This window comes from Onychomys torridus, chromosome 1, assembly GCF_903995425.1.
Source record: "Onychomys torridus chromosome 1, mOncTor1.1, whole genome shotgun sequence".
Lineage (NCBI taxonomy): Eukaryota > Metazoa > Chordata > Mammalia > Rodentia > Cricetidae > Onychomys > Onychomys torridus.
In genome coordinates this window covers 125,564,672-125,574,862 of record NC_050443.1, presented here as the reverse complement: position 1 = coordinate 125,574,862, position 10,191 = coordinate 125,564,672, and the positions used below count along the sequence as shown (strand labels likewise).

Here is a 10,191-nt window from a genome sequence, read left to right as displayed (position 1 = left end):
TCTTGTGACCTAAACTTCAAACTTATTTGCACTTCCCGGTACGTCTCCAGTAGTTCCCCGTGTTCGCAAGGACGCACTACACGTCAGAAAAACCGAGGAACCTGGAAGTCAGGCTCTGCTTTTAACTTTCCAGAGGGACTATTTTCCTCCCTTCACCAAGGTGGTGGAAGGTGACGAGTTCCGGCGTGTGAGTCGTCCTTGCCCCATAAATACGGGCTGCGGCTGCGGCGGGCAGGCAGGCGGGCGGGCGGCGGCCAGGCAGGCAGGACGCGCAGCTTGAGGAGCCCGCAGATAAGTTCCTACTTAAAAAGACTGAGATTAAGGAAAAATTAGAACTTTAAACTTAGATCGCTAAATAGAGTAGCGTGTGGAGATGAGGCTTAGCGTTAAATTCTTAATTTCTAGCGTAAAAAGGTTTTAAGAGAAAATATGGAGCCTAATATAAGGAGTTTAAAACAGGAAAAGAGAAGAAAAATAATTGTAAGATCTGGAGGCTGAGAGGAAGGTTTTAGAGAGTAATTTAAAAGATTGTAAAGGGAGGCAATACAGAGCCTTTAAAAGCCTTTAGTTTGAAGGTCAGCCTTGTAGACTAAAACGAAGGTTGCTTATTGCTGAAAACAACCCAAATGCCATTTAAAAACAGTAAAATCAGTTTGAAAATGAGGTAAAGGTTAAAATGAAAACTAGGTTAAGTTGAAGGCGGTTATGAAAGACCTTCGGTTGATGGCGCAGGAAAGATTGCGTCATTTGAAGCGTATTTATGTTCCAAGGCATTTGAGGTGGAAACGGAAGTTTAGTTGGAATTGGTAGCTTAGTATTGGAGAAAGAAGATTAGGAATTGAAGTGGAAAACGAAGACAGAAATACAGGAAAGAGAAGAACAGCTGTAGAGAAGATAGGAAAATAGAAGACGAAGCATCTTTAGAAGACAGAACGGTGTTTAAACGTAATGGTAGGAAGCAGAAGAAAAAACCTAGGAAAATGACAAGCTTAGAAGACTAGAAGAAGCAAGATAGAAAAGCAAGTTAAGACCACTTGGATTCAAGCATTCAAGATAGGCAAAGAAGATAGATTGACCAAAAGGTTGGCTAAAATATAAATTCTCAAGGATCAGGAAGTTATTTTCAAATTAATAAATTCTGATTTCTGATGGAGCGGTTTGAGTGGTGTAGACAGCCACTGAACGAGAGAAGCTAGACATCAAGCCTGCTAGGGCTGAAGGAATTAAGAAGTTAAGGCAGAATGTTTGAAGAGTTAGAAGAATTTTAGAAGCCTTAACTTTAGCGTAATTTTGTTTGAAAAACCAAAGGACTTTTGCTAACAATTTCAAGATTATCAGCATTTTGCGTTGGACTTTGAGCTTGAGGTTCTTTTAAAAATCCTAAGGACTTAGCGTTAGCAGCAGACCCAGGTCTACACAGAAGTGGATTCAGTGAACCTAGGAAGACAGGCGTCCCGAGGCCAGTTTGGTGAAGATAGCCCAGGAAACAGTGCGGTTCGGTGGAGGAAGCTAGGAAGAAGGAGCCCTCACGCTGTGGTGAAGCTAGGAAAGGATTCCAGGAAGGTGGAGCCAGTGGAGTTGGTGATGAGAAGCTAGCGGCTTGGCCACTGCGCAGAGGAGGCGAGCAGGCGTTGTGGAGAGGATAGATAGCGGCTCCTAGTCCAGCATGCCGGTGTGCAAGACAGGCAGCAGGGAGAGCGTTGGTGCCGTAAAGTCCATGAGGTCGGCAGCGCGGTGTGTTCTGTAACTTGAGGATGGTAACTCGTTTATTTTGCCTTACCGGTAATGGGGGAGTTGTAAGCTTCTGTGTAAAGGGATTTCTTGGGGCTGTAGGCCGGTTCCGGGTGTCGTAGGTTTTTCTTTTTCAGGCTTATGTCCTCTCTCATCTTGTCTGAAGCTTTTGAGGGCAGACTGCCAAGGCCCAGAAGAATGATAGATGGCAAGTTGTCTTACCCGATTGGAGGGAGAATCAATGGTAGAGCCAACACAACCCCACCAGTTTTGTGAGAAGTTTTAGTTTTGTGAACAGATGGTCTACTGCAGTCTCCTGCCAGTCTACTCTGTAGTTGGGAGGTAACTGGGCAGTGTTTGTGGGGATGGGGCAAAATGTGTTTTTGAGTTCTTTTCCCTTAGGTCTTTCTAGAATCCTAAAGGCAGATGACTCAAGGGAACCAGAAAAGAAAATCCAGTATCAGGATAATCTGAACTCAACAGGTTTACAGTTTCTAGGAATTAGAGGATGGATAATAGCTTTCACTTTGAGTCTGGAGGCGCTGTCCATTGGAGAAATGGCTGGTAGTTTATTCTTACCCCCCTCCCTTAATGAGACTTGTAAAATTCCTCATCTTTTAAACTGCATTTTTACTTGAAATATTTGGGAATGGTCTTAACAGGGAGGATCGGGTGGGGGAGATGTATTTTTCTAAGATTTTCCACAGATGCTAGTTCTGTTGGCACGCTGGGTTAGAGAAGGCGTGTGCTGCTGTGCGGTTGGCATGACCTTCAGGGACTGGAGCTGCCCTTTATCCTTGGAAGAGTTTTCCCAGTTGCGGCTGAAGTACAGCACAGTGCAGCTTTGGTTCAGTCACCTCAGGAGGCCCTCAGGAGCTTGCCTAGGCCAGATGTTGAAGTTAAGTTTTCAAGCACCATGACTTTCAACCTTTCCATTAAGGGGAGGGCAAAACTTAGTTGGCTGTGGCTGCTGCGTTTGGGTGGTGGTGGGGGGTTAGGTAATTGTTTAGTTTATGATTTCAGATAATCATACCAGAGAACTTAAATACTTAGGATGGAAAAACTGAGGAAATCTCAGCTTTCAAGTTGGCAAGTAACTCCCAATCTTCCAGTTTTTGTTTCTTTTGTTTCTTTTTTCTTTTTCTGAGTTGGCAGCTGAGGAAGATTGCTCTGGGAACCCCTACCAGTAATTTGGGCAAGGAGAGTAAACCAAAACAGTTGTCTGTTTTCTGAAACGTGTGTAGGGCTTGGGGGTTGGTCTGGTCCACTGGAGTGATACGAAAACTACAGTGTTGGGATTCATTTATTTTTATTTTTTTTTATTTTTTTAAGTTACTGGATATAGATTGTAGTGTGTGGTTCTCTTGAAATTTTTTTCAGGTGACTTAATGTATCTTAATAACTACTATAGGAGCCTCAGAGCAGAGGAAGTGGCTTAATGACCCTGCAGGGAATTCTCCTGGTGATAGCTTTTATATTATCAAGTAAGAGATTCCATCTCAGTGTGTATAAGCAAGTCTTTTTCCTAGTGTAGGAGAAATGCTTTTCCTTTGTGACAAGATGTGAAGGTATGCTTCTTTTTGTATGTGTGCATTGTATACTTTGTATTTATTTGTACTTTATAATTTAAGAATGTGATAGTTCAGCCTGAATGTCTTACAGGGTGGGCTTCTGTTGATGGGGAGGGAAACCTTTTTTTTCTGTAGACTCTTTTCAGATAACACCATCTGAATCATAACAAGCCTGGCAGTATGATGACGTAGCTGCAGAGGGAACAGCTCGTTGGTGAATGATAAGTAAAGGCAGAAAAGATAATGTCATGTCTCCATTGGGGAATGAGCATGAGTCCAAGATTCTTACTACTGATGAAAACCATGTCTCCATATGCAAAAAATTAAGCAAATGAAAGCAACCAATATAAAGTTATGGAATCTACCATGTTTAAAAGATAATGGCTTATCAAGTAAAGAATTGATGAAAAACAATGAAGATCAAATGTCCATCTCAAAACACTGCTTTTACAAAAGCAGAATAAAAAATGAAATGAAATGAAAATGCTACATTAATCCTGGAGTAAAAAGAAGCTGAAATTATTGATGAGTGGGATCAAGTGGATTGAGAGGAGGCTGTGCAGTGTGCCAATCTTTCCTTTGCCTCAGACAGGTTTCTCTTCATAATCAGAAGAGTTGCTTCATTTCATCTCGGAGCAGGAAACAGCAGAGCTGTTAACAGATAAGTTTTAACTTGAATCTGCAGTATTGCATGTCAGGGATAAGTGCTTATTTTTGTAAGAGCTGTGGAGGTATTTGTCCTTGCCTGACCCCTTCCTTCGGGGATTTCAGGATAGTGAGCAGTTTCCCCATCAAGCCTTTTAGAAATTCTAGGCCTTGTGCCAATGGGCTTTCATGATGGGATATAGTAGGTAAAAAAGGCTTTTGCATCCTAAGTAATTTCATCACAAAAGCCTTGTATACATGATTAGTGGCTGCTTAAATCACATTGCTTACAAAACTAAGGAATCTTTTTCACTTGATTCTCTGAAGACCCTGTGAAAGGGATGTAGCATTATGTGCTAAAAGTCAGATATGTTCATCTTGCTAAAATTTAAATGTGCTAAATGTACTTGTGCTTAAACCATTAAAGTATACAAATTAATAAAATACTTGACTAGAGAATGTATATATTTAGAAAGCTGTCTCCTTATTTAAATAAAGTATTGTTTGTCTGTAGTTAGTGTTGGGCAATCTTGGGGGGGATGTTCTTTTCTAATCTTTCAGAAATTTTGTCTTCGAACACTTAAACGGACAAGATCAGGACTTGAGCAGAAGACCGAATTTAACTTTAAGGCAGGAAAGACAAATTTTATTCTCCATACAGTGATGAATGAGCACTTAATAATTCCAGGCGTGGCATAGAGGCCCTCTAAATAAGGAATAAGTACCTTAGACAGGTGGGAGATAATGGTCAGAGTAAAAGGTAACTACATATTTTGTTTCCAGAAAGTCAGGGGTCTAATTTGACAATGGCTAAACATCTAGGGTAAGATAACTTTTCCACATTTCCAAAATTGCATGTTAAGTTTAAATGCTTACGATCATCTCATCCACTGTTAGCCTTTTCTCACCTCACTTGAGCCAGGAGTTGGGGTGGGCATGTGGGTTTTTAAAATTTTTCCTTTGCAGAGGCTTCATTTCATCCTTCATGAAGCTGCTCAGGATTTTGACTTGCATATGAGTGCTTGGCTCTGTCTTCTGTTCTGCTAGTGAGTGTGTGGGACCTTGCAGTGAGTTTTTCATGGAATCTGGAGGGAAGGGAGAAGGGGGGGGGGGCTTACTTGTTTTAGCTTTTTTTTACAGACTACACAGAGAATGCAGGTGTCTTGACTTCAGGTCTTGTCTGTTCTTTGGCAAGTAATATGCAGTACTGTTCGAATCTGCTGCTATTAGAATGCATTGTGACCGACTGGATATGGTTAAAAGTTGTGTTTTCCCAAATGTTTGGAGTAGTGATTGTGGAGGCAAACCATGAGTGATACAGGCTGAGTGTTGAGGAAATGGCTCTGCAGCTTTAAGTAACACGTGTTTGTGATTGAAGCCAAGTTCCTTTTGCGTGCTGCTTTAGGTAAATGTTTTTGTTCATTTTTGGTGAGGGGGGATGGGGGCACTGAAGCCTTTAGTCTTTTCCAGATTCAACCTAAAATCTTGACAAGAAATAAATTCAGACAAGCAACATTCTTGAAGAAATTTTAACTGGCAAGTGGAAATGTTTTAACAGTTCAGTGGTCTTTAGAGCGTTGTCTGTGTGGTGTCTCTCTCCCCTCCCTTGGTCTTAATTCTCACATGCAGGAACATTGAGAACAGCAGACACGTATGCGAGGGGCCAGAGAAGCCAGACCCAGTAAGGAAAACAATAGCCCCTTTACTTTAAATCAATAAGTGAACCAAGCCTTGCATTTCACTGTGGGGATTGGGAAGCACTAGTTCTTTCAGATGTGCTCTTCAGACTGTAGAGGAGCTTCCAATTGAACTCACCAGTGGACAAGATGAGGACACCAGGTGAACAAGCCTTTTCTTGTTTAAGATTAGTGACGTAAATGAATTAGTGTTGGATCCTCTTCAGCTTCATGCTGGAGTAGTTAGCATGTGATGAACAAGTGGTATGTTGGCCTTGGGGTGGAGGGGTGAGGTGGGCGCTAAGCCTTTTCTTAAGATTTTTCAGGTACCCCTCACTAAAGGCACCAAAGGCTTTAATGTAGGACAGCGGAGCGAACCTTCCTGTGGCAAGAGACAGCCAAGCACTATTATACCAAGGTCAAAGTGGTGTCATGGTCTGGTTTTGGTTAGCAGTGAGGACTGCCTCAGCACCTTGCTTGGAGTGAAGCATTGAAAGAGAATACTGGAGTGTCCCTGGGCTTGTTTTAATATCCAAAAAAAAGCTGTTTTTATAGCAGCTGTTAGCAGCCCATACCTCATTGTGCTTGAAGGGGAGGGAAAGGGGGAAAGTGGGCAACCATTTTTCCCTAGCTTTTCCAGAAGCCTGTTACAAGGTCTCCCCACAAGTGACTTCTCTGCCACATCGCCACCCTGTGCCTTTGGCTTAATCACAGACCCTTCACCCCTCACCTTGATGCAGCCAGTAGCTGGATCCTTGAGGGCATGATGCGTAATCGGTTTCAAGGTAACCACGGTGCCGAGGTCCGGTGGGTTGCACTAGAAAAGGCCGTTTCTGTCCTGCCTGTAAATTAACAAAACAGTAAAACCACAGCTAAGTAGCTAAGATGTTTCTAAGTGTGTAGCACCTATTCAGTGACTAAACAAACTTAAACCAGTCAGGGGAATGGTAATGTTTGATATCTGACTGCTGGGTGGGAATACAGAAGTCAGTTGAGCAAGGCAAGGCTTTGTTAGGAAGCTGCTGGGTGGGATTGCAAAAATTCTCTGCTAAGACTTTTCCAGGTGGACATTACAGACTTGACCAAGCTAGCATCTTAGCGGAAGGAGATTCTTCAATAGGGCTCTAAAGGTTTTTCTTTTCCTGAGAAAACAAACTCTTGTTTTCTCAGGTTTTGCTTTTTGGCCTTTCCCTAGCTTAAAAAAAAAAAAAAGCAAAAGATGCCGGTGGTTGGCACTCCTGGTTTCCAGGATGGGGTTCAAATCCCTACGGTGTCTTTGCTTGATTCTCGATATTATAAGGCCTTGGCATTTCGGAGGGGGAGGGGACTCAGGAGATGGGAGCAGACACACTGCATCTCTGCCCAGCCTCAGTGTTGAACTTGTCAGTAACTGGCAGCTGCTTTGTCTTTTTCAGGTTATGCCCAATTCATCTAGTGTTGGCATAGCTCCATTATCGGATACTTTTCATTTTACAAAATAAAAGCTGAAAATTTTCATTGGTGTGGTTCTTTGGTGACTGTATAAGAGATGCTGGACTCTAAGCCTGTTGGACTCCCAGTTTTTGATCTGCCTCACTCAGCTTCCCAGGTTATACTGAATTACCAGCTTGCCTCCACTTCCCTAGGGCTTGATGGTTTTTTTTTTGGGCGGGGGGAGGGGGGGAATTAAGATGTGGTTTATGGCCAGGCAGTGGTGGCTCTTTAATCAGATGTAGTAGGAATCTTAAAAGAGTTCTTATTAATGAAATCAAACCTGAGGCCAGTTATTGGGGTGAATGCTGGAAGATCAGAGACAGAACAAGCCACAACTATCTCACCTTGCTAGTTCCTCAGGTGATCCTGTTTCCTCAGGATGGAAGCTTCTGAGTCCTCCTCCACCTGAATCTCAGCTGAACTGTGTTGCTCCAAAGCCTGAACGCTTAATCAACCAGATGCTTAACTAACTACATGCTTTTCTCCTTTAGTTCCTGGTCTTCACGCCTTATATACCTTTCTCTTTCTACCCCCACTCTCTGGGATTAAAGATTGGGTTTCTGGGGTTATAGGCATGTTGTGTCACCATGCTTAGCTGTGGCCTTGAACTCAGAGATCCACTGGCTCTGCCTCCCAAGTGCTGGGATTAAAGGTCTGTACCACCACCGCCCAACTTCTGTTATGGCTTACTCTTCCCATTTTCTAGCCACCATTTTTGGCTTTGTTCTAGTGGCTGTCTGTTCTCTGACCCCAGATATGTTTATTTCAGGGAACACACAAAATACTCAGCAGGCAGAGGCAGGCAGATCTCCAAAGCGAGTTCCAGGACAGGCTCCATAGCTACACAGAGAAACCCTGTCTTGAAAAAAAAAAAAAAAAAAAAAAAAAAAAAGTCACTGCTGCATGATGGCTGCTGCATGGCTCTTTCATAGATCACTAGCTGTAAGTATAGGGCAGGCCTAGGTCCTGTGTGGCCTTCTCTGGCCATGGATCCCTGAGCTCCCCTTCCTTGCTGTTCAGGCCTTACTCCCTGAAGAATCCTGGATTGCCCATGAATGCACTGGCTGGGAAAGATAGGTGCTAAAGGTGCTCTACTTTGCTCCTGTAGACTCTGAAGTAGTGCTGTGTGGATGAGTAATTTTCAAGTAGTTCAGGGAACTGTAAGGAGTGTATCCTTAAGTCCCAATGGTCCCAGGGATAAGAATGGGAATTTGGGTGCATGTGACACCATGTGTGGGGATGTGTGCACACAGTGCTTCGAGGTTTCAGAGATCACACTAGTCCTAAGGCCACGGCCCAAGATGGGAACATGTGGGCTCTTTTTGCCATTGAAGGTTGGGAAGACTCCCATTGCCTTGAGAACCAACAGCGACAGCTCTGGTTTCTCAAGCTGGAGGACTGCGTGTTCTTCCTCTGGCATGTTACTAGCTATGGCTGCTGTAAGGATGAGGCTGGGTTCAGGCTCTGCATCCCTAAGTCCTCCTGCTCAGACCCTATTACCTGGGCAAAAATCTCCTGGATTGATAAAGGTTCTGCACACAGCTGGGAACCTGTGGTGGCAGGCTGTACCCAGCACAATTGGGAGGACCTCAGCTGATCACCAAACTGACCAAGTCCTCAGGTCAGCAAAACTGGTGTGCGCTCTAACTGGGTCTCTGCCAAGGCAGTCCTAGTCAGTCTCCTAGTACTCCAGTCTTCCTCCAGTGCAGGGCCACTTCACAGCTTTAGAAGTAGCCCCATCAGGTGGCAGACCAAGCCAGCGCGTGCTGGACTTCTGCCAGCTTCCCCTGGTAGTGGTAAGGCTGAACTAGACCCTGCCACAAGCCTCAGTAAGGACCCATTCTGAATTAGACCAAAGGTCTGTCTCATGGAGAAACATGTTTCCAGAGCTGAAGGCTTTGCTGAAGCACGAAGATGACATTGGAGAGCAAGTGATAAGAGCCAAGGAGGGGCTAGACATGGAGCTCACTCTTCCTGATTGGGGCCAGGATTGGGAGCAAAAGGAGCAGAAAGCAGGCTTGGAAGTTTCCCAAAAGGTCAAGTTGGGGTCCAGAAGCTTCATGTAAGGTTTCACTGTGTAGCCTCCCAGGGTGACTGAACTTGAGTCCTTGGGTCTCAATTTGTGGAGTGCTGCTAGTGTTCCAGGGATGAAGCGCTGTTCTGTACCCAGGTGTGCTATCCACATGCTCTAATTGTACAAAGGGCACCCAGGTTTCATCATCCTGAAACAACAGCATTTCTCCAACCAGACTTTTGATGTCTCTCTCCAGCCACAGGCCCAAAAGCTGTTTGGTACAGGCCCAGCAGTACAGCACCCCTCAGCTAAGGCATGACGTTAGGAAAAGAAGGGCTTAGGGGAAGGATCTGGAAAGATGTGCTGTGATTTCTATTTTTTAGGTAGGGTCATAGTATCATCAGGGGATTCTACCTATGTGGCCCAGGGTGGTCAATTTGAAGTCATGAGTCAGTCTCCTGAGGGGGATTACACAGATGCACCAGTATGCCTGGCTGCCTGGATTTCTGACTCTGAAACTCAGGCCTTTTCCAGGAGAACTGCCTTTGATCAGTTGACAAACTTGAGAATTGCCCAGCCTCTACAATGCTACCCTTTAAATGGTAAGCACTGGGTGAGGGACTAGGGTAATTGGGCAATTCAGAAGTGACTGAATTTTGCTGCCACCTAGTGTACAAACATGGGATTGCATGCAATGTCCTTGAACTGTTTAGGTTAGTATCTTTCTCTCCCTTCCTTCCTTTCTATTTATTTACTTTGTTTTTTCTAGACAGAGTTTCTCTGTGTAGTCCTGGTTGTCCTGGACTAGGCTGATTTTGAACTCACCAAGATCTGCCTACCTATCCCTTCCAAGTGCTGGGATTAAAGGCATGTGCCATCACTGCCCTATTTTTTTTAATTTTTATAATTTTTTGTAGGGTCTCTATGAAATTTTGGCTGTCCTGAAATTTGCTGTGTAGACTGGGCTGGCCTTGAACTCACAGAGATCCTTCCTCTTGCCTTTGCCTTTTCAGCAAACCTTGCCAGCCTATATCTCCATGACCAGCTAAAAATTTTAAAAAGATTTATTTTTAGCTAGATG

General features: G+C 43.9%; 1 long non-coding RNA gene across 1 annotated transcript; it reads left to right on the top strand.

Annotated features, from left to right (window-relative positions):
• Positions 1 to 247: 247 nt before the first annotated feature.
• LOC118593093 lies at positions 248 to 7,120 on the top strand. Its single transcript, XR_004946194.1, has 2 exons — positions 248 to 3,215; positions 3,438 to 7,120. It is a non-coding gene; the product is annotated as an uncharacterized LOC118593093 (long non-coding RNA).
• The last annotated feature ends 3,071 nt before the right edge of the window (positions 7,121 to 10,191 follow it).